This window comes from Diabrotica virgifera, chromosome 5, assembly GCF_917563875.1.
Source record: "Diabrotica virgifera virgifera chromosome 5, PGI_DIABVI_V3a".
NCBI classification, from domain to species: domain Eukaryota; kingdom Metazoa; phylum Arthropoda; class Insecta; order Coleoptera; family Chrysomelidae; genus Diabrotica; species Diabrotica virgifera.
Genome location: NC_065447.1, coordinates 3,958,276 through 3,982,929, shown reverse-complemented (window position 1 = coordinate 3,982,929; position 24,654 = coordinate 3,958,276). Strand labels below are relative to the sequence as shown.

At 31.7% G+C, this 24,654-nt stretch overlaps 2 protein-coding genes and 1 long non-coding RNA gene across 4 annotated transcripts in view; 2 read left to right on the top strand and 1 right to left on the bottom strand.

Annotated features, from left to right (window-relative positions):
- Positions 1–24,654, top strand: part of LOC114335056 (uncharacterized) — a 241,060-nt gene that overhangs the window by 894 nt on the left and 215,512 nt on the right. The window lies entirely within an intron of this gene.
- The window catches only part of LOC126884896 (adhesion G protein-coupled receptor A3), a 400,023-nt gene that overhangs the window by 285,412 nt on the left and 89,957 nt on the right, over positions 1–24,654 (top strand). The window lies entirely within an intron of this gene.
- On the bottom strand, positions 19,705–21,888 carry LOC126884912 (uncharacterized). The gene is made up of 3 exons (XR_007698184.1): positions 21,621–21,888; positions 20,828–20,985; positions 19,705–19,885 (listed from the first exon to the last, which is right to left on the bottom strand). It is a non-coding gene; the product is annotated as an uncharacterized LOC126884912 (long non-coding RNA).

Sequence of the window (24,654 nt, the reverse complement as noted above, 5' to 3'; positions counted from 1 at the left end):
CAGTTGAAAAATGTAATTAAAATATTAATCAAGTGAGTAGGTAGATAAGATACTGAAAGGTCATCATGGTTTTTCCTTTTAGAACTTAATATTATGTTGTCTGTTTAATATCAATATATCGATTAATTCCTTCTACGTTAAATCGTTAAATGCTATATTTAATTGCTTAATCTTTGAGTTCCAAGTTTTCCAAAAAGTGTCTTGTTGTTTTTTAATAGCATTCAAATCTTATAAAACATCTTGTTGAGAGTAGTTTATCGAAATGTAGGCTAAGATAAATATTAATCATTATAACACATTTCTTAATGTTTGACAGTATACATCAGGGAAATCAGTGGCGGATCTATGGGGAGGGAAAATGGGAAATTCCCCTAGAACAGAAGTACACAAAAAATAGAATGGAGATCAACTTAAGGCCATCGGTACATAATTCGCAATATTTTACGGCTATCACTACTTTTTCTGTCTTTACACGGCAAATTACGTGTAGTAAAATTCACACTGGTATGGATATGTAAACATTACTAGAATGTCATTCTACTTGACAATGTCATCATTAACTTAAAGAGATGGCTTTTGAATGTTCTTGGATAACTGTTATTTGTATAATTGCAAATTATTAATTCAGTTAATAAATGTGATAATTTTTTCACTAACTATGTATTCAGTGATTGTAATAATTTATATGTACAACAAAAACTAATACTCAACCGAGAAAAGAGGAAAAGTGTGAAAGTGATTTTTTAATAATATATTGTTACTATGGAACGCTTACAATTTTGAACATCTTTAACAACAAAATACTTGGATCACAGAATATATTATCCTGATGTATAGGGCTTTTCATCAATTGTCATTTGTTTCGAGCTTCTGTCAGATGTTGTATAATCTGTGTATAATATTAACATACACAGATTATACTAAATATGACAGAAGCTCGAAACAAATGACTGTGAATGAAATGCCCTATTCTCTGCTTGCATCTTCCACAAATAATACACAATAAATAACTTTTTATTAAGTTCACGTCTTAAAAATCAATTATCAAATACACTATCAATATTATTTAATGAACAACTCAAAATATTCCCGATGCCATGTCAAATATTTCAAATTGTCACTGATTATCACTGTCTGACTGACAATATGCTGACAATATTCTATTCGACTGAGTGCGTTGTAAGACAAAGAACTGCGACAAAGATATATTTGGAAAATTTATAACCACGGACATTGTGATAATTTTTTTCGAATCCTGAAAAAACCAATAAATATTTTTGAAAAATTTAAACGCAGAATGAAAGACTAAATTATTACCGAGGGCCGAAAGTCCCTTAGAAAACACAAAAAGTTTATTTTGAATGAGATATTTGAAATTAAAAATCACACTAAATTTTCTCTTGGTTTTTCACCCCTGTAACTTATTAAAATAAGCATTATAGAAGTTCTCAGGGACTTTCGGCCCTCGCTAATAACGCAATCTTTCATTCTGCGTTTAAATTTTTCAAAAATACTTATTAGTTTTCTCAGGATTCGAAAAAAACGAATCCCCATTTGAATAGCATTCCAGCCGAAAATACGTACCCATCCCCTTAAACGAAACCAAAACAAAGACAACTGAAGATAAACAAAGGAAAATATTATACCACCCACTTAGACGGCATTAACAAACAATGATACTGGATACAAATACAAATCGACAAACTTTAGACAACTTTGTATAGAAAAATAAAATGATAAAATTCTTTTTTCTAGAAGTTTCGTACGTGAGGGAACAGGGAACTCATCTAATACCTTTTTTCATGGAGCATTTTACCACGGAAACTTACTAGCAAATCCCGTTATTTACGTTTATCTGCGTATTTCCTGGCCTGTACAATTTGACAATCTTCTAAATAACTTCTTTATCATCTGTAGCATTCAAAATATCACGTCCGTTTTTCCGATAATTGTCAAGGTCTCTAAATTTACTTTATAACTTTGAATTATTACAAAGTAAATAATAGCCAAAACTATTCTATTATTATTTAGGGACAGGTGACAGGTACCCAAGAATTTCAGAAACAATAAACTTTTGGAATCTGTTCTAAGCAGGTAGTAAGGTCGCGTCATATTATAATGCACGTCGCGTTTTCGGCACGTAGCGTTTCGTTTGCGAAAAATATAATTTAATGGTTTTTAAATTGAACCATTCATATTGTGCGTATAAGACACGTAACGTAGCGTATAAGACACGTTACGTCTGCGTTCGGTTCATTCGAAAACAATATTTTTCGGATGTTGACAGCTACGGGTCGTTTTCCCCTCGTTGTTTATTTAGGTATTTCTTTGAATTTGATACAGAGTATTTAGACCGGTCAGTATCGTCGCCCTCGCTAGCGAAATTATTCCGATTCGATTTTTTGCACAAATTTACTCAAAGAGAGGTTCTTATAACATATCCACAGGGTGCCAGGCGGTGCCGTGGTCGAAAAATTGTTTAAACAATCTTTTTTAAACAAATTCACAAAAATATTTTTTCATTCGAGCAATATTTTTTTTTAGATAATTTGGGTAATTCTGAGCAAAAAAGGTTTCTTGTCATTTTTCTCTAAAATTGCGAAAATGGCTATTTTCAAGGCTTAATAACTCGATTAAAAATTATTATTATGAATTTCAATAAGTGACCAAATCAAGTTTCAAACAACTTCTTCAAGGTCCTGAAGAGATTTTTGTCATTATTTTATTACAAAGCTGTTATTTTTAACTTTTAACAATTACCGCTATAGTCCAACTGTATCGTCGCCCCCGTTAGCGAAATTAGATTTTTTTGCACAAATTTACTCAAAAAGAGGTCCTTATAACACATCAACAGGGTTCCGGGCGGTGCCGTGGTCTAAAAATTGTTTAAACAATTTTTGTTAAACAAATTCACAAAAATAATTTTTTATTAATAATTTAATTAAACCCAAATTAATAATAATTTGAGTTATTCTGGGCAAAAAAGGTCTCTTGTGATTTTTCTCTAAAATTGATTGTTGTCGAGTTATATGGCCATTTCCGTACTTTTCAAATTTTAAATCGCGTATAACTCGACAACAATCAATTTGAGAGAAAAATCACAAGATACCTTTTTTGCTAAGAATAACCCAAATTATTTAAAAAAAATCGTTCGTAATGAAAAAATTATTTTTGTGAATTTCTTTAACAAAAATTGTTAAAACAATTTTTTGACAACGGCACCGCCCGGCACCCTGTGGATGTGTTATAAGGAACTCTTTTTGAGTAAGTTTGTGCAAAAAAATCTAATCGAAATAATTTCGCTAACGGGGGCGACGATACTGCCCGGTCTAATTTAAAAAATAGTTTTCGAGGCAATTTTGTCATGTATGCATGTGTTTTCATCGCTTTGTGACAATAAACACATCTGCACCGCACCAAACTGAAACCAACGGAAACGTTCTATGTATGAAAATGTGAACGGGCAGTCCGATTGCCGGTCCGCAAACGCTACGTGCCGAAAACGTGACGTGCATTATAATATGACGCGACCTTACTTAAAAATTTAAAAAGATACCGTTCGCTGGGTTAAGTTAAAACAAAACAATTGGAAAGCTCAATTTTTAATGTAATCCATTATTTTTTTCTACAAAAGTTTACAGAACGTCTATGCTACACCTATCGGCTTGCAACTTTTTCCACTTTGTTCGGGATGACGTCAGAAAAAGTCTACAATAGAAAAATGCCTGAGAATGCATAATTGTAATTACAGTGCATAAAATGCATCCAAAAGTTCATCATCATCATCATCATCATCATCAACCCGTACTCGTCCACTGCTGGACATAAATCTCCCTCAGCTCTTTCCATCTTTCTCTGTTTTGTGCGGCTTGCATCCAGTTGGCAGTTGCCGACAATACGCTTCAGATCGTCAGCCCATCTGGTTGGTGGTCGTCCTCTGCTCCGTAGTGCTTCTTCTCGTGGCCTCCACTCGACAATATGTTTTGTCCATCGGTTGTCTGACAATCTGGCGACGTGTCCTGCCCAATTCCAATTGAGCGACGCAATTCTTTCGACAGCGTCCGTTGTTTTTGTTCTACGACGTATTTCTTCGTTTGGGATTCGGTCCCTCAGGGAGACACCCAACATCTGGCGCTCCATAGCCCTCTGGAGTTATGCGAATCTTGTTCACTACCTTTTTTGTGAGTGTTAATGTTTCCGCTCCATTAACCCTTAAACGCCCAAGGGTGGGTAAAAATGTCCACCTAATGCGTATTCCTTTGTAACATATTTATTACGTGTTTAAAAGTTTTTAAAAAATTATTTATTGTTAAAAAGACAGCCCTTTATCGAATGTTAATTTGGTTCTACCGATATTTTTGAAAATAAAAGTAGCATCTTGAGTTAAATATGGGTGGGCATAAAAAGTACACCCTTGGTAAAAGTTGTTACTAAAGGTTTCTATATAATTTCTCGTTGGTAGGAAGATAATCCATATAATTATCGACGTATAATTACATAATCTACATAATTATCCGGCAATGAGGAGGTTGAAAGGAAGAATGTGGAGAAAATCGACAAATCTGAATTACTGGCTTTTACTGGTATGTTAATTTTGATGTACATTGTAATTTAGTTGTAAGGTTTGTAAATTGTTTATATTAATATTTTAGAAGATGCTGTGTTTATTAAGCATAAGAATCTTAATTCTAATCCATTTCCAACAACTCTCAATAAATATATTAGCTATTTTCGAGGTGGACATTTTTTACTCACCCTTGGGCGTACATGGAACCTAAAAAAGGTTGGGCGTTTAAGGGTTAAGTGAGTACAGGCAATACACACTGGTCAAAGATTTTCCTTTTCAGGCATATGGGTATAAGTCCTATTTAAATACATACATAGCTCAGTTTACCAAACGCTGCCCAGGCTAATCCTATGCGACGTGGGAGCTCGCACGTCTGGTTATCTCTTCCCAACCGAATTTCATGTCCCAAGTAGGTACTTATAAGATGCAGTCTGCTCAATATCCATTCCATCAACAACAATATTACAAATTGAAGAGTCTCAGATGCAGAATCCACCAATTTAATAAATAAAAATTAAAATGGTAAATAGTCATTTAAACCTGAGACTTTTCGCGTTGAAAGTTCTTACTGGTACATCCTTTTTCTGCGACTTTTTCAATTAATAAGACAGCAGACGACGAATATAGAAAACGAAAGGGAAACGATCACATTCCGCCTTCATTCGTCTAGGAAAAAGACAGCAGAGGAACTTTCAGTACTCAAACCGAGTAAAGGAAATAAAATAATAAATGATGGTTTTGCTTGTTTTCGATTCAGAGGGTTGCACACCCGCTAGACAGGCTGTTTCTACCATTTCAGGCGTCATCAGTAGCTTTTGATAGCGTGCACACCTCTGAATCGAAAAATAGCTCCACCATCATTTTAAAGGGAATCTGAAAAATAATTCAAATTTCCCATTAGACGCGATACAGCGATATCTCATAACAAATTGAAGAGTCTCAGATGCAGAATCCACCAATTTAATAAATAAAAATTTAAATGGTAAATAGTAATTATTTTAATTTATTATAACAATATTACGATTTAGCACCAGATTAGTCATTATTTGCGTCTTGTTGATGTTAATCTTTATATATCTCCGACGTCTAAGGAAGCGTGATATAATTTGTTCAACATTATTAGTGCATCATCCATTCGATCGGTTATAAGGACGATGTCATCTGCGAATCTCAAATGACTGAGTTTCTCAGCTTCCACTATTCGTCGAATAAAATTTATTAGACGTTTATATTTTTATTTTGTTTCAATATAATTTTGATGATATAAAGTTAAACTGACGAATTTACTTTCTTATAGATATTTACAGCGATATTAACTTGCCAATTTATTCGAAGAGTAAATAGTTATTTAATAAATAAATAAAATAAGTCTTATTTGACGTTAGTAAAATTAGTCCGTTCTTTAACGGTAAAATATTGCAAAACCTATATTTTAAAGAACCGCTTGGATTGACATGAAATTTGACATACACATAGCTAACAAGTCAAAGAAAAAAAGTGATATTGTGCCGATATGTGTTTTCACCCCCTCTTGGGGGTGAAAAAATATTCGTCCAAAGTAAGTCAGTAAATGGATAAACTGGCTAATTTTAAGTAACTCTTGTTCTATAGAGTTTTTTCAATAAGTCAATACTTTTCGAGTTATTTGGCAGTGAACATGTTCATTTTTTCAACAAAATAACCACGCTTTCAGACGGTTTTTCGCAAATAACTCAAATAGTAAGTATTTTGTCGAAAAAACATTCTTCGCAAAAATATAGCCTGTAAAAAATTTAAAAAATGGTGTATATCACGTCTCTATACCTAGTAGAAGTAGAGTTATAGCTAATGAAAAATAGGTTCATATTCGTCAAATTCCAAATGGAATACTTTAACGTGAAATAACCAAAAACATAAAGTGTTTAAAAAAAGCTTCATTTTTGTTGTATAAAGTAAATTTCTAGCATCAAAAATAAACAAGTTACGCTCATAATAAAGTTAGTCCCTTTTTGTTTTGGTAAAAAAATCGAGAAAATCACCCCCTAATTAGTATCTTAAATGAATTTAATTGTTACGACTTCACAAGTTTCTTGACTCGTGTATGTATTGTTTATATGATCTGTAAGTTTAATCGGTTCAAAGTCCTTATTATTGAAAGGCTGTAGTTAAAACGGGTTGAACGAGTCACTGATCACGAATGTATGCAAATTTAGAAACACTAAATCTTAATAAATTTTTGTCTAACAAAACAACAAAAAAATACATGATATTCAGAAAAGCAATGCTGACTTTTTTTGTTTTTCGAGATTTTTGGTATCTCTTAACAATTTTTAAGTTATCTTGAAGAAAAGCATATTTTTTAAAATTAAAATATTTAAAAATTTTACTTTGAAACCAATTTTTTTTTTAAATAAGCACTTTGAATCGATGAAACTTACAGATTATGTAAACACAACATAAGTAAAATAATTTGTGGAGCGGTAACGATTAATTTCATTTAAGTTGCTAATTAGGGGGTGGTCTTCCCGATTTTTTTTGCCAAAACAAAAGGGACCAACTTTATTTTCAGCGTAACTTGCTTAACTTTAATGCTAGAAACTTTTTGTAAAAACAGAAATAAAGCTTTTTTTAAACACTTTAAAAAAGTTATTATGGGTTTTCCCCAAAAAGTGCTTAATTGTTTGGATATTTCACGTCGAAATATTATATTTGAAATTTGGTGAATATGAATCTGTTTTTCATTGGCTATAACTCTAGTTCTATGAGATCCAGAGACCTAACGCGTACACCATTTTTTTTACTTTTTTATAGGCTATATTTTTGCTAAGAGCGTTTTTTTCAACAAAATACTTACTTTTTGAGTTATTTGCGAAAAACCGTCTAAAAATGTGGTTATTTTGTTGAAAAATGAACATATTCACTCGCAAATAACTCGAAAAGTGTTGACTTGGCGAAAAAGCTCTATAGAACGAAAGTTACTTAAAATTAGTCAGTTCCGAACTTATTTTGGACATATATTTTTTTCACCCCAAAAGGGGCAAAAGCACACATCGGCACAATATCACTTTTTTTCTTTGACATGTAAGCTATACGTATGCCAAATTTCATGTCAAACCAAGCGGTTCTTTAAAATTTAGAGCAAAAACCGTGAAAGAATGTACTAAATGTAGAAATGTCAGTTTATTGGTCGAATAACTTTATTCATAGAATAAACTACTATTTGTTGTTGGTGAAACTGGCTAGTAAGATAAAAAGATTGCATTAAAATCGACTCACTAAACCAATATGTATTAAATTTCGTTCTTGCAAAAACTTAACTGATTCTCGGAAATGAATTTATTAGCTAGTTATTCCTGTGAATATAAATACCAAATATACCAAATAAGGATAGGATAATATTAAATACCATTAAAAAACCTTCTGCTATTAAAACCATGATCACTGTATTTAGCAGACCCACTTGTTTCAAATCGCAGACACACTTTTATGACTCATCTGGATGCCCGAGAACTAAACATACTTGATGTTCATTATAAATGAATAAACCTCATGATTTATGATTCAGATCCGTTATTTCCTTCATTTTTTTTTACCTCCACTGATCTAAAATTAAACGAGCATTAAATTTGCGTTAGGATGGTATCGAAAAATGTATTTTGGAAGTCAGTGACACCAATGAACTAGGATGATTCTTAATTGTAAAGGTCGCGTCATATTATAATGCACGTCGCGTTTTCGGCACGTAGAGTTTCGTTTGCGAAAAATATAATTTAATGGTTTTTAAATTGAACCATTCATATTGTGCGTATAAGACACGTAACGTAGCGTATAAGACACGTTACGTCTGCGTTCGGTTCATTCGAAAACAATATTTTTCGGATGTTGACAGCTACGGGTCGTTTTCCCCTCGTTGCTTATTTAGGTATTCCTTTGAATTTGATACAGAGTATTTAGACCGGTCAGTATCGTCGCCCTCGCTAGCGAAATTATTCCTATTCGATTTTTTGCACCATTTTACTCAAAGAGAGGTTCTTATAACATATCCACAGGGTGCCAGACGGTGCCGTGGTCGAAAAATTGTTTAAACAATCTTTTTTAAACAAATTCACAAAAATATTTTTTCATTCGAGCAATATTTTTTTTAGATAATTTGATTAAACTCGATTAAAAATTATTATTATGAATTTCAATAAGTGACCAAATCAAGTTTCAAACAACTTCTTCAAGGTCCTGAACAGATTTTTGTCATTATTTTATTACAAAGCTGTTATTTTTAACTATTAACAATTACCGCTATAGTCCAACTGTATCGTCGCCCTCGTTAGCGAAATTAGATTTTTTTGCACAAACTTACTCAAAAAGAGGTCCTTATAACACATCAACAGGGTTCCGGGCGGAGCCGTGGTCTAAAAATTGTTTAAACAATTTTTGTTAAACAAATTCACAAAAATAATTTTTTATTAATAATTTAATTAAACCCAAATTAATAATAATTTGAGTTATTCTGGGCAAAAAAGGTCTCGTGATTTTTCTCTAAAATTGATTGTTTTCGAGTTCCGAAAGAACTCGAAGAATAACCCAAATTATCTAAAAAAAAAAATCGTTCGTAATGAAAAAATTATTTTTGTGAATTTGTTTAATAAGAATTGTTAAAACAATTTTTTGACAAGGGCACCGCCCGGCACCCTGTGGATGTGTTTGTTATAAGGACTCTTTTTGAGTAAGTTTGTGCAAAAAAATCTAATCGAAATAGTTTCGCTAACGGGGGCGACGATACAGTTGGACTATAGCGCTAATTGTTAATAACTAAAAATAACAGCTTTGTAGTAAAATAATGACAAAAATCTCTTTGGGACCTTGAAGAAGGGGTTTAAAACTTGATTTGGTCACTTATTGAAATTCATAATAATACTTTTAATCGAGTTATTAAACCTTGAAAATGGCCTTTTCGCATTTTTCAAATTTTTAATCCCATGTAACTCGACAACAATCAATTTTAGAGAAAAATGACAAGAAACCTTTTTTGCCCAGAATGACCCAGTTTACCTAAAAAAATATTGCTCGAAATGAAAAAAATATTTTTGTGAATTTGTTTAAAAAAAATGTTTAAACAATTTTTCGACCACGGTACCGCCCGGCACCCTGTGGATATGTTATAAGGACTTCTTTTTGAGTAAGTTTGTTTAAAAATATCGAATCGGAATAATTTCGCTAGCCGGGGCGACGATACTGCCCGGTCTAATTTAAAAAGTAGTTTTCGAGGCAATTTGTCATGTAAACATGTGTTGTGACAATAAACACATCTGCACCGCACCAAACTGAAACCAACGTAAACGTTCTATGTATGATAATGTGAATGGGCAGTCCGATTGCCGGTCTGCAAACGCTACGTGCCGAAAACGCGACGTGCATTATAATATAACGCGACCTTAAGATTGATGAACAAAGAAGGCATTTTGCTTGTCGTTGATAAAGAAAAATCGACTTTGACTGAAGAATGTTACTTCAATCTCTATTCTACAGAGTCAGTTTGTTCTCTATTCTACGGGGTGATTTGAATAATCCGTTGAAAAAGTTATATTCTGTTTGAAAAAGTTTATTTTTGTCAAAAATATGCAAAAAAATTAAATATAATATGTAACATTAAAAAACACTACCTATAAATTAAGTAAATTTATTATATTAAATAGTAAAACCAAAACTTATATGCTTCTGATTTCTCTTAAAAACAGTAGACAATTAAATGTTTCTCTTCTTCTTCTTCTTCTTCTTCTTCTTCTTCTTCCTCTTCTTCTTCTTCTTCTTCTTCTTCTTCTTCTTCTTCTTCTTCTTCTTCTTCTTCATGTGCCATGCTCGATTATCGAACGTTGGCTATCAAATTGGCTATAGCAATTTTGTTAACTGCAGCTCGGAAAAGGGATGCAGAGGATCTGTTATATCATTCTCTCAGGTTTTTAAGCCATGACGTTCTTCTTCGACCTGGCCCACTTCTTCCGTCTACCTTGCCTTGTATTATTAAATGGAGTATATTATATCTCTCTTGGTGTCGCATAACATGGCCAAAATATTCAAGTTTTCGATTTTTAACTGTTCTGACGACTTCCGTGACTTTCCCATCCGGGGCAAAACAACTTCGTTACGAACTCTACCCACCCAACTTATTCGTAGGATTCTTCGGTATACTCAGATTTCAAAGGCTTCCAATTTCTTAAGAAGAGTATCTGTTAAAGTCCAACCTTCGACACCGTACAAAAGAGTAGAGAACACATATCTCACTAATCTAATTTTAAGATTCAAAGTAATGTTGTTTCCACATAAAAGTTTCTTTATCTTAAATAATGCAGCTCTGGCCTTCTCTATACGTATTCTAATTTCTTTGCTCATGTCCCAGTTCTCATTTAGATTACAACCAATACTCCGGTCAACTTACGCATCCGAGGCTACAAAAATTACCATCAAGCTGAAAATTGGCAGGATTGTTAAAAATACCATCATAAATGAAATCTAAAAAGTCCTCATAAATCCGACCCCTGCTAAAAATTTTACGCGGGGTCAAAGGTCACCAAATATGGTTTTTAGCGATTTTCAGCGAAACAGTAAGTTTTATGGTAAAATTAGTGCTAACAAAAAATGTAGATTAGATAATTATCTATAAAAAATGCCTTATTACTTTTTTTCCTGGGAGCCACCGTTTTTGAGATATAACGATTCAAAAATTGGTAATCGTCATAATATGCGCACACGTTTCCACACCACCTTTGAGGTAGTGTACTTAGCGCGTTTTTTAACGTGGTTTCCCCAGTAGGCCTATTCCACGGATCTGTTATGATTCTGTTTAATTTAAAGCTATTTAATAATTGATATTGGCAAGGGTTAAAAATGATTAAACTTTATATAAAGCGGTATAAATTAAAAAAAAGGGAAATTTATCAAACTGGTTCATAATTTTCTAATACTTCTGCTTCCCTTGTTCTTCTTCTCATTGTTCTTCTTCCTCTTCTTCATCTTCTAGTTCTTCTTCTTCTTGTTCTTCTTGTTCTTCTTCCTCTTCTTCTTGTTCATCCTGGGTGCAAATAAATTGTCCCAATAATGACACATCGCATGGCTCCTCGATAGAATCAAATGAATCCTCAATTGTTGGTGATTCAACATTGGAGCACGACCGGTTTTGACAATTAGTGCTTGCTACCGAACAAAACAGTCGCAACTTTTTTGCAACCACATTTAGCGCTACATCCCTTTTTACAGTTGCAAAAAATTGTGTTCAGGAGTTTTTCCGGCGCAGGGGGGAGTAAAGTTTGAATTGGTTCTAATGAACTGTCGACTAATTTCCATCCCCAGTCTTTTGGATCTAGCTGATAACCAAGCCACACTTGAACTTGGTAATATACCCGAAAAAGATGTTGATGAGCAGCCGCTGAGGTTGGAGGAAGACAAGATAACTGCACTTGTTTTTTGTTTCGAGTACTTTTAAAAAAACATGCATATCGAAACTTATCTAAGCACGTAGTTTTCTTAGGCGCTCCATACATAGAGAGAGAAGAGATGGCCATTTTTTTTCACGCTCTTCATTACATTCCTGGCCGCAAAATAAGCATTGTTTTTAAAACAAAAAGCTGGTTCACTTACACGTGCTCTAGTAAGAGGAGGACTTTTGCTCGATGTACTGGCTTCTTGTTTTTCATATTGTCTTTTAATAGCTGCAGCAATAGAACACTTTCGAGTATAACTTTTACGACACTCCACATGTATGGCCACAGATTTCTGCTGTTTAAGAAATTCTAAAAATCCATCAGCTCTTTCAGTACTTGCATTGATTAATGTTTTTATACCACGTTCAACGGTAACAATTTCACCTTCAGTTAAAATTTTAGCGCAAATAAAACAATATTCTGACATTTTTGTTATAACAATGAAAATAACACGAAATACATGATAAAAAAAATATAGGTTTAACACGTATTTTCACTCCGGAGTAGTACTCAAGACTAATTAATACCTCGAGGGTGTCATCTACCTGAAGGATTTCGCCACCCAGGAAAATTTCGGTGTAATTTGCCTAAGTATTTATTAGTACTTAACAATAAACATTTTGCCTAGAAAGTTGTCTTTCATTATTATGTTCGAACCCTTCTGAGAAGAGAATAGGTAGGGTGATTAGATTAGCTGACGAACGTGTTTATTCCGACAAAACCCATTTTTGCAAATTGAACTAAGGCGCATAAATAAAAAGAATTATTATAAGTTAATACTTTGTCATTTGTTGTATTTTGTTGTGTATTTTTGTTGGGATTAAGCCGTAAAATTCAAATAATTCTTATTATTTTCGCGTTACATTCACTTTGTAAAGATTTTTTTGTTGGCACTGTAATATAATACAGCTTATGGATTGCATCCCTCGGTAGACAGCAAGCTGTATAGTAGAAATATTATCATATTTATAATCTTATATTATTATGTGTAATATAAGTTAAGTTGACCGTAGAATATTATGTTTACTTGTATTACAGCTTCAGTGATGTATATACCTATACCTGGTGTACTAATACATATATTTTATGACAATTAGAAGTCTTTCAACTCTTTGAATCGTTGTATCTCAAAAACAGTGCCTCTTAGGAAAAAAACTATTAAAATATTTTTTTATAGATAATTAACTAATCTACATTTTTTGTTAGAGATAATTTTACGATAAAACTTACCGTTTCGCTGAAAATCGCTAAAAACCATATTTGGTGACCTTTGACCCCGCGTAAATTTTTTAGCAGGGGTCGGATTTATGAGGACTTTTTAGATTTCATTTATGATGGTATTTTAACAATCGTGCCAATTTTCAGCTTGATGGTAATTATTGTAGCCTCACTCCTATTTTTGAGTCTAACTAGACCGGTCTACAAGGTAGGTGATACTGTTAGTTCTCTCTAATTGTTCACCATAAGCTGTTACTACTTCCGGTTGTATTGGCGTCTTACTGACAACCATCACCTTGGTCTCTGCGGTGTTTAGCTTGAGTCCATATTCATCACACGTTGTGGTAATCCTATTAATCAGATGTTGAAGTTCTTCATAATTGCTCGCAATTAACACCGTGTCATCCGCATATCTCAAATTATTAATATTGACGCTATTCATTTTGATACCACATTGAGCATTATCCACTGATTTATTGAAAACAAACTCAGAATAGATGTTAAATATTAGTGGGGACAAAATGCAACCCTGCCTTACTCCTCTTCGTATTTGAAGTTCTTCAGACGTGTCCCGGCCAATCCTGATGTTTGCACGTTGATGCCAGTAAAGATTTTTGATAATGCGTAGCCAGGGAAGGGGCCCAAGAGGGCCGCCCCCCCCCGAAATTTATAAAATTTTAAACATTGTAGAAATCATAAAAAACTAAGTTTTACGGGTATTGACTTACGGTTTAGTTGTATTAAATCTTGTACGTAAAACAACGTGCTTCACACATCTTATTTAACAGTGCACTCTTATCCATACATCGAGATTTGCAAGTGAAGACAGAAGAAATCATCTGCCAATACACAAGAACTCCAAGAAGGTTGCAGTTCCATTAGTAGGGCACATCTTCATATGTATTACCAATTCAGGATTGTGTTGAAAGTAAACTTGCTAATTTTGTGCACATAATAAATGTTATGAACGGATAAAAAATTGTATTGAGTTTTGAAACCTTTCTATGAACATTACTTGTAATGTTTATGGGTTTTGATCTGTTAAAATATGAGTATTTTTCAATCATCAATACCCACTTTCTGAAGAATAGCAATCATTTCAGTATGTTTTACCCGATCAAAGGCCTTCTCTCAAATATTTCTCACAATTTTCTATTGAATATTTATGTTTTCTGTGAGAATATAATACAATAGATATAGGCCAGGGCGCATCTGTAAAAATATTAGTACATTTGGACGTTGAGAGGTGACTCAAATTTTTTTGCAGAAATTTCTTGAAAATAACTCAAATAATAATATTTGAGTTATCCTCCCTCTCAAAAAGGTCCGGAACATTGTTTAAATAATCAAAATGTCAAAAAATGAAGGAAAAATTCGATTTTTTTCTTCGTTTTTTGATTATAACTTTAAGAGTATTCATTTCCGAGAAAAGTTGTATTGACATAAAAGTTGTGTAATTAAATTTCCTACAATATAAAGTTGGTTGAAAATTTAAAAAATAGTCACCCGTGTTGCAAAATAGCAATAATTGGGAAAAAACTATACAAAAACAAGTATTCGCATTTTACGTTTTTCAACCATTTATGCTAAACTTAGGACCTTCAAATTTCACCTGGAAAAACTATATGATACAGTTAAACAATACTGTAAATTTCATTAAGATCGGTTCAATAGATTTTGCAGAATAAATTTTGCAATCCAGCTTTCGCAAAAAAAATTCATTTTTTCAAACTGTTACAGGACTGAAAATAAAGCAGATAGCAAGTTGAAGTCTTTTTTGCTTATAGAAGTGTACTGTACCTTTCATTTGCAATTTGCAAAACTAAAATCGATTAACCACCACGGCGTCAGGAATTTTTTTAAATAAACATTAATTATTGGTGTTGCGCGCAGGACACCGGATAGTTTGCTCTGATTGGGCATTCCAATGACCTTTGATAATTATTGATACATTTTAATTTTTATTACATTTCGATATAAATAAATAAATTTGTTTATTGCAAAATAAAAACACATACTCTATCCTTTAAAATAACACTTTTTTAGCAAAAACTTTCTTTGTTCATATATTTTAACTTAAGAATAAAACTTTATTATTTTTATACATATGCAATTGTTTAAACAATATTTCACAAACAATAATAAAATTAGTTTGATTTTCGTGGAATTAAAATATTAAAATACAACAAAATATAGAGTAAGAAAATAATATATTGGATGAAGATTAGAAGAAATTTTGGTGGAAATCAACTTCATGTGAATCGAACACCGCTGTCCTGCGCGGAGCACCAATAATTAATGTTTATTTAAAAAAATTCCTGACGCCGTGGTAGTAAATCGATTTTAATTTTGCAAATTGCAAATGAAAGGTACAGTACATTTCTATAAACAAAAAAAAATTCAACTTGCTATCTGCTTTATTTTCAGTCCTGTAACATTTTGAAAAAATGAATTGTTTTTGCGAAAGCTGGATTGCAAAATTTATTTTGCAAAATCTATTAAACCGATCTTAATGAAATTTACAGTATTGTTTTACTGTATCATAAAGTTTTTCTGGGTGAAATACGAAGGTCATAAGTGTAGCATAAATGGTTGAAAAACGTAAAATGCGAATACTTGTTTTTGTATGGTTTTTTTCGCAATTATTGGTATTTTGCAACAAGGGTGACTATTTTTTCAACTTTTAACCAATTCTACATTGTAGGAAATTTAATTACGCAACTTTTATGTCAGTACATCTTTTCTCGGAAATGAATACTTTTAAAGTTATAATCAAAAAACGAAGAAAAAAATAGGTCCGTAAAGTTGGCTTGTCCACTTTTATATAACAATAAAATTTTCATGCCATAATTTAGTGCTCATTTAGTGCTAATTTTGTACCGCAGTCCCGAATTTTGTGCTCTTTATTTATTTAAAAAAGCAGGTGGACAAGCCAGCTTAACGTTAAGCTGGCTTGTCCACTCTTAGTACACAATGAAAAAATAAAATTATTCAGATTCTAAATAGGCTATAATTTAGTGCTCATTTAGTGCTAATTTTGTACCCTAAACATTATAATGACATATTTGTTTAAACAATTTGTTATAAACAAAATTTAAAAAAATTAAAAAATCGAAAATTTTTTTATGCTATAATTTAGTGCTCATTTAGTGCTAATAAAATATCCATATTCTGAATTTTGTGCTCTTTATTTATTTAAAAAAGCAGGTGGACAAGCCAGCTTAACGTTAAGCTGGCTTGTCCACTCTTAGTACACAATGAAAAAATAAAATTATTCAGATTCTAAATAGGCTGTAATTTAGTGCTCATTTAGTGCTAATTTTGTACCATAAACATTATAATGAAATATTTGTTTAAACAATTTGTTATAAACAAAATTTTAAAAAATTAATACCTTTACTGTAATAATAACTAATAACTTACTTTTTGCTAACAAAATATATATTCCTTGAATGTTGTGTCCTTTGTTTATTTTAATCGAGCCTAATCATATTATGTGATATAAAAAAATATTTTAATAATTTATATACTGTAATGCAGGGGTGGGCAAAAGCCGGCCCGCGGGCCGGATGCGGCCCTTTTGCTTACTTTATCCAGCCCGTTGATAAATTCTTCTTCGTCAAATTTCTTTGTCTAAATGTTTTAAAATAATACTTATAGCGTTTGTGCCAAAAAAATTTCTTGGGCAGTTCAGGGAAAAGCTCAACCAAAAAGATGCGTACACAGCGTGCATTCACGGTATAGTCTTCCGGCCCGGGAGATATGTTGAAAATGTCATTTTGGCCCGCGCTTAAAAGTATTTGCCCACCCCTGCTGTAATGTATTATAAATAGTTTATTACGTTTAAGATAATTTGACCTTAGGAGCCAGGATATTACATCTTTAAAGATGGCACGTCATAAACCCTTTTGTATTGAAAGGGATTTTTATGCGTGAAATATACCTCCAATAGTGTTTTCTCATGGTTTTTAACTACAGTAGAAAAAATTGGAGACACTAAGGCTCAAACAGGAACATATGTTTTAAATCCTTTTATGATTGGGTTACTAAATAATAATAAAGACTTTTTTTTAAATCTGTAAAGTCGAAATAATTTCCGCACCCTGAAGTCAGTATTCGTCTTGACGTTGACTTGACCACTTCTGTAATATTTTGTTTATTAAACAGGCACTTAATAATTGCGTTGTTATTGAATGTGATTTATGTATTTACGTGAGTGATATTTGTTAAGGGGGTTCTTACATATGTAAAAGTATATGCAATTTTAGCGATTTTTGTAAAGGCCTCCTGACAAAACTAGAAGAGATATCGAATATCCCCCTTAATAGTGAAATAGTTGTGAAAATGAGTATCCCTCACGTTGGTAGGAAAAGGAACATTTCACCGTCTAGAGTGAAAAGTTCACCGTCTGCTTATGAAAAGTCGAAGCATCTGCTTTATTATGATGACGATTTTAAAAAACTAAAAAGTAAAGAAGATGGTGTATGGCTTGACTTCTGTGAAGAGCTGGGTGGCAAATTAAAGCATACTACGTTATATAGTAGAGTATGTAATTTAACGAAAACGAAATTCACCGAACCCACAATTGATGAAAATATTAGCAAATGTGTAATTAATAAAGATCAAGACAGTTTTTTTTCGAACAGTGACGAAATTAGCTTTATAATTTATGGTAAAAAATCAGAATATGAAGCCTTATTAGTACAAAAGACATATAAAAGACGCGAAACAAGAAAACACAAAGTTTATACAAGGGAGTCATTGCGTTTAGATTCATCGCGTAATTATTCGCGATGGATTACGTTTGCAATTTGGGCTGGAACAAAAATACCCTGTGGATTCAATATTCTGAATCATTCAATTACTGATAATGGTAATTATGGTACTCTTCAAGGTAAGTTTTTTAACATTTTCTTCATTCTTTATAACTTAAAATCAAAATTAGAATTAGTGACACAACAAAAAAATTTAGTAATATAATTTAAAATTATGAAATAGTTTATTTCTTTCATTAACTCTTTAAGCATGAATATTCCCTAAATCTTATTTGTCATAAATTTATACATGTTAAATTTATGATAAATGTCATTTATGGTAAATAAGTTTGATGGAAAATGAGATTTCGGCCAAATGAAATAAAAGCCAAAAGAAATTTCAGTCAAATGAAATTGATGCCAAATGAGATTTAGAGACTATAAATACACCTCAAATAAGTTTTTATTTTAAATAAGGTTCCGAAATACCTATATAATTATCTATAGCAAATTTGTTATAATCGTAATATTAGGACTATGAGATTTTATATCTCTGACTCTGACTGACCAAAACAGTTTAACAGTTAAACTCTTAGAAAATTACGATTATCTCCTAAAATGAAATCGACAAAATGGGCCCTTTTCATGCGGACGTACACATATAAGTATTAGGGGGGTAATAAATTATGAAGATATTTCGATTATTATTTTTGCCCTGGCTATTCCCTTTGCCCAGAATAGCGACTGTATCGATAAATAATAATCGAAATATCTTCGAAATAAGTGTGAAGAAGTTTAGATTAGATTATTATCTTTGCCCCGGTCTACCCTAGGTATTTAAGTATTTTTGAGTTCCTATTACATAATAAATAGACTTAATAGATTATGGATAAATAGATTAAATAATAAATAAATAAATAGACCACAAAAATCTATCTATCAACCCACAAAATGTTCAATGATACGCTTCTAATTTTTAATACGAATAAAAATTTATCAAATCGAATTTGTCCACATTTGTATTTCATTAAGTATGAAAAGTGACATTTCAAAATAATATTGATACCTAAATCCCTAATAACACAAAACATTCCATGAATGTTCCTAGAATGTACACACAGGACATTGAAAACATTCCTGGAATGTCCCCAAATGCACACGAATGTCCCTGGAAAGTACCAGGAAAGTGCTGTGTCAGCATTTTAAATATTCTTAGAATGTTCTGTTGGAACATTCCATGAATGTCTACGAATGTTCTTTGGACATTCACAGTCTATTTTTTAGACTGAATGTCTTGTTGGAACATTCCATGAATGTTCTTTGGACATTCACAGTATATTTTTAGACTGAATGTCTTGTTAGAACATTCCATGAATGTCTACGAACGTTCTTTGAACATTCACAGTATATTTTTTAGACATTCACTGAAATATATCGTCAGTAATGTGACAATACCTCCTATATGTTTTTTCATGAGGTTTGCAGGAGACAAAAAACATTTTTTAAGGTCACTTTCTGGTTTCGTACGTATTCTGACTTTTTTTGTAGTAAATAGATAGTTGAATTTACTGCAAAACAAGTCAAAAAATATATGAAAACAGGAGGTGGCCGAAACAAGTTTTTAGTCTATCTTACAAATCTCTTGAAAAAAACAGATAGGAGGTACTGTCACATCACTGACGATATATGGCCATACCAAATAATACATCCTTGATAAATATAAACATTTTTATTGCAAAAAATCTTTACATACATTTTTTAATGTAATTTGCTGACATTCCTAAATATTATAAAAAAATGTGTCACATTTGCTTTGTAAACCTTTCTTTTGCTTTTCGTAGCCACATATTCTGTTTCCTTTCTGGTTTTTTGTAGACCACTTCTCTCAGCTGATTCTAAAAGAAAATAAAATAAAAGGTAATTTTTCTATCCTTTACAATTAACAATCAAAAGAAATATTATTTACAGGTAATAATATGCATAAATAATAATAATAAAAAAATAAATATTAAATAATATTTAAATAAATAATAAATAATATTTAATAAATAAAATAATAATAATGAACATTTTGTATTTTGACAACGACATCCGATGTGGAAGTAGAAACCTTAATAAAATTATTTTTTCAAGTAAATTGTGGCTTATTTCCCCATTAGAATAATTAATTATAAAAAAGCCACAAAGAAATAGATTTTTCACAAACAAATAAGTATTTAGTATTCATTATATTTATTGTTTTTATTATTTACTTTAATGTCCTACTGGTACATTATTTGACAAATAATGACATTTCGAAGTCTGTTAAGTACGATATAACGCCCTTGGGCATTAAATTTAAATAACGACTTAGATACTGTCAAGTTGACAAATATCAACCTAAGTAAAACTATGGTTACCACAATTACGTTACTACTGTTACTGGTAAATGTACTTATTTAAAAACTAATCAATTCAAAATTCGTTCAAATTTTTCGCATATAAAGAATAATTTAGTCGGACATTAAACGTTGAAGGCACCACAGGTATTATAATAATAACGCTTTCGGTCAACGTATATCCCTATAATACCCTTGGTACCTTAATAACTGTAACATAAGATTATACCTTAATTCTTGTTTTCGATTTCTGATGTTTTTATTTATTTACATTGAATATTAATCTGTTTTGTTGTATAATCTACTTCGCAATAATTATGTGATATATTTGACTTAAAATGAATTCAAAAATTTTTTGCAGTTGGGCAACAATGTCAACTTAGATCTCCGATGTAGATAATGAATTACAACAGTATCTATATTGTACGGACTGTATTATTAATTAGGTTATGCATATACCTGTGTGACATAAGCTATTGGAACAGCACAGTCTCTCAAACGAACAGATGAAAGTGAAGTTCTGTCAATATCTTTTTCTAGAAAGTGTTTTGAACATACTCCTCTATTAACAAATCTGATCTATACTTCATGTCTTCTTCGCAGGATCTTCTGGAAAGCTAAAAATACAAAATATATGCATTACTAAGCATTATTAACAAATTTTAGTTTTAAATAAAAAATATGATTAATGAACTCACAAAATTATTATAAAACAGCTTAGAAATTGTTTATTAGTATAGTCCGTTCCCCAAACTCAGACACAACTGGCTAGTGATTTTAGTAGGTAATTTTTTTTGTTTTTGGCCAATTTTGCCAAAATTACAGTAATTAGTACTGAGACTGAGTTTAGCAAATCGACTATAATATTCTGTGTATTCATTAGTTGGTACTGCATATTATAGTGTGTGGTCTACCATCCTATTTATAAACGCATACACTAGCAAAAACGCAAAAAGAATTATTTTAGTTTTACAAATCCTTTTGTTATTACCTATCTCTATTTACTATTTTAGTTAGGAATAAGCGAAGTTTGTGGCTTATTCACAATTATTATTAAAATAATAAATGGATATGACCAATTATTAACTTATAAAATAAAATAATAATTCTTCTGATTTATGCCTTTTATTCACTTTGTTATATCTACGTTACTTAAAAGATTTTTTATGAATAGTATTATTAGGGTATTAATAGTATTAATTTATTTTCTGAAATACAGGGCATGCTTTCGTTTACATATTTGCATACTAACCTTTTAATAGGGCTGTTCATTCACAGTCATTTGTTTTGAGCTTCTGTCATAATTGAAACGTTATTCCTGCAGATTTTTTTATCTACATTTGTTTCTGCTACTCCAACTGCGTTAAAAACAGGACACCATTTTATGCACTATGTTAATAATACTATTAAAGCTATTATAAAAGTATCCGAATTAAAAAAATATTCTTAAAAAGCACAAATAATACAAACAATCCACGGCAAGGCAAGGCCGGGCAAGGTCGCCAGTCGCCAAGATGAAGATGGCCGAAGCGAGGTCGTTGGTTGGTCGTTTTTAGTCACGTGATGCCCTCTCAAGCGCCATGCACAAAAATATATGCACGGCGAATTTGAAAATGAACGCAAAAGAAATAAATATAAATGCCTCTCTTGGGTTTTGCATAAGTTATAAGTATTTTTTTTATTAACAAAATCGCATTCCAAATTGAATATTCGCGAACAATAATTTTTATTACATTTGTATGTTTATAATATTGTATTAATTGAACTTGGGAAACTCTTTAAATTTGACATATTATTGCACTGTAGGCCTAAAATGTCACTTAGTTTGTCTGGTATGTTATAAGTAATGTTGTATCTCTTACACGTATGTATTATTTCGCAACTTAAAATATAGGAACATTGGTAGTATGTTCACAGAATGTCTTATGGTAACATTCCAGGAATAATTTAAACAGATGTTCACCGAATGTTCCCTAAATGTCCAGGACATTCAAATATTGATAGAACTTTGGTAGTACATTCCTGGAATGTTGTGTGTTGTTAGGGATATGTTCCTGTTTTCAATACTTTAATTATAAAATTTGTGTACAAGACTTATTTTACGTTATTATTATTACATTATAATCTTATTTTTTAAACTTTAAATCATATAAAAATTTAATTTAGAAAAATGTAATTTTTTTAGGATATTGTAGCTGTGGTAGCAAACTTCTTTGTACACTTGATAATGAAACTTATTTTGAAGATGTGCAGATGGAATGTGTTGTCAAGAAAGGAAAAAACTTTGGCAAATGCAAAAAACGCTATTTGAGGGAACCATTTCGGACGGAAGCTGCAATTGAATTGACTAATAAAGGAGCAGAAATATATCGAACTGAACAAGCTAGAGGAAATATGGAACCAGGCGATCAAGAACCACCTTTTATGCCTAGTGCACCTGTTTTAAGAGTTGCTAAAGCTGGACATGTCCGTTCACAGTACATTTATTCAGACCTTTTTGAAGCAATACGTATTATGAAAACTTCTACCTGGAATAACGCAATTCATGGCATTGGTTATGATCCTTTTTTCGTGCACTTTTGGACCGCACATCAAACAAGATTATACTTTTATTATTCAAAAAATGAAATTACAAGCGTTTTTCTAGATGCGACAGGAAATATTGCAAATAGCATTGAAACGATTGGAGGAACAAAAGCAGGCCCTGTTTATTTATATTCGATTGTTGTTAACAACGATGCAGGACAATTTAGTGTAGCACAAATGCTGAGCTCAGTACATAATACTAATGCAGTTATGTACTTCCTTAACGAGTGGACTCGTTTAGGTGCCCCTCAACCTAAATAATTCACGTGTGATGGAGGAAAAGCGCTCATAATCGCCAGCATTAAAGCATTCACTCAGTACCGCACCATCGAAGAATATGTTAATGCTTCTGACCTCCCTCAATGTTTTATTAGAATGGATGTTGCTCATTTCATTAAATTGTACGTAAATTTTTTGAGTGACTTGACAAAATCTAAGAAAGTTAAAGTATTTTATAAAGCTGCTATAGGACAATTATTATTATGTCAAACTATAGAAAGAGCAACCACTATTCTAAAAGCAATTTTAATAGTGGCTTCTTGCGAAACAGATGGATTACTCATTAATTCAAATGAAGACAGTAGTTGTGAAACGCAAAAACAATTTTTAAAAAATATAGTTCAGCCACATGGTTTAGAAGAGGCTCTTTTCGACGAAGAAGTAACAGAAAAATGGGAATCAATGAGGCCAACTAATGAATCTATTTTTGACGACACAAACGAAGAAAGTGAAAACTTAACAGATAAACCAATAAATTGTTGGTCAGATTGGTTTGAAAATGTTGAAAAAGAAGTCGAAATGGTGAAAACAAAAGAAATAGGAATACATGACAATCCATTTAATTTGCCAGAATTTTGCGCACGTTTAAAGAAAGACATTAAAAGCTTCCCGTTATGGTCTTGTATTTGGGTACAAAAATTTGGATTTGGTAAAATTCCGGCTTCCAGTTCTGCAGTAGAAAGCGAAATAAAAAATATAAAAAAAGATTTATTTGAAAAAAAATTGAGAGCAGATGCAGCAGTTAATGCGATTTTAGAGTACCTGGTTGGTCGCTCTAATATAATTCAAGCGAAAACTGATGCAATGGAAAACAAAGAAGATAACGTTGAAATTACTAAAGGATCTGGAAATGAATCGGAGAAAGATCTTGATGCAGAAAGAAATTTAATAATTGCTACTGAACCAAAGTCAATCTCAATTAAGGAAGATAAAGAATTCGTAAAAGGTATGTTAAAGCTTCTAACTGAAGTAGGTATTTCTTATTCATTACACCTTGTTATATATTTTACAACTATTTTTATTTTCTCTCATGTTTACAGATACAATTCAAGAAGAGAACGTAAGAATAATTAATACCAAAGAAATAATATGCCAATTGTGTTCATCCAGTTGTGCACAACAAAAAAAAAAGGGAGTAGTGAAATGTTGTGCAACAACTGCAATGCTGTAAACAACGTACAACAAATAATCGACTTAGGAAAAGAAGAAAATTGGCGTGGTCAAGTCACTAAGGCATCAAAAAATACAACTAAAAAATCGAGAACAAAATCTGCAAAGTTATCAAAATACTTGGATCAAAACCAAACTACTTTTGATTCACTGTTTCAAGATAATTTGCAGAAAGTGCCTATTCTGAAGAATGGAAATGCTTTAAATTTAAAGGTAAAATTAATCAGTTTATATTAAATATTACTTTGTGT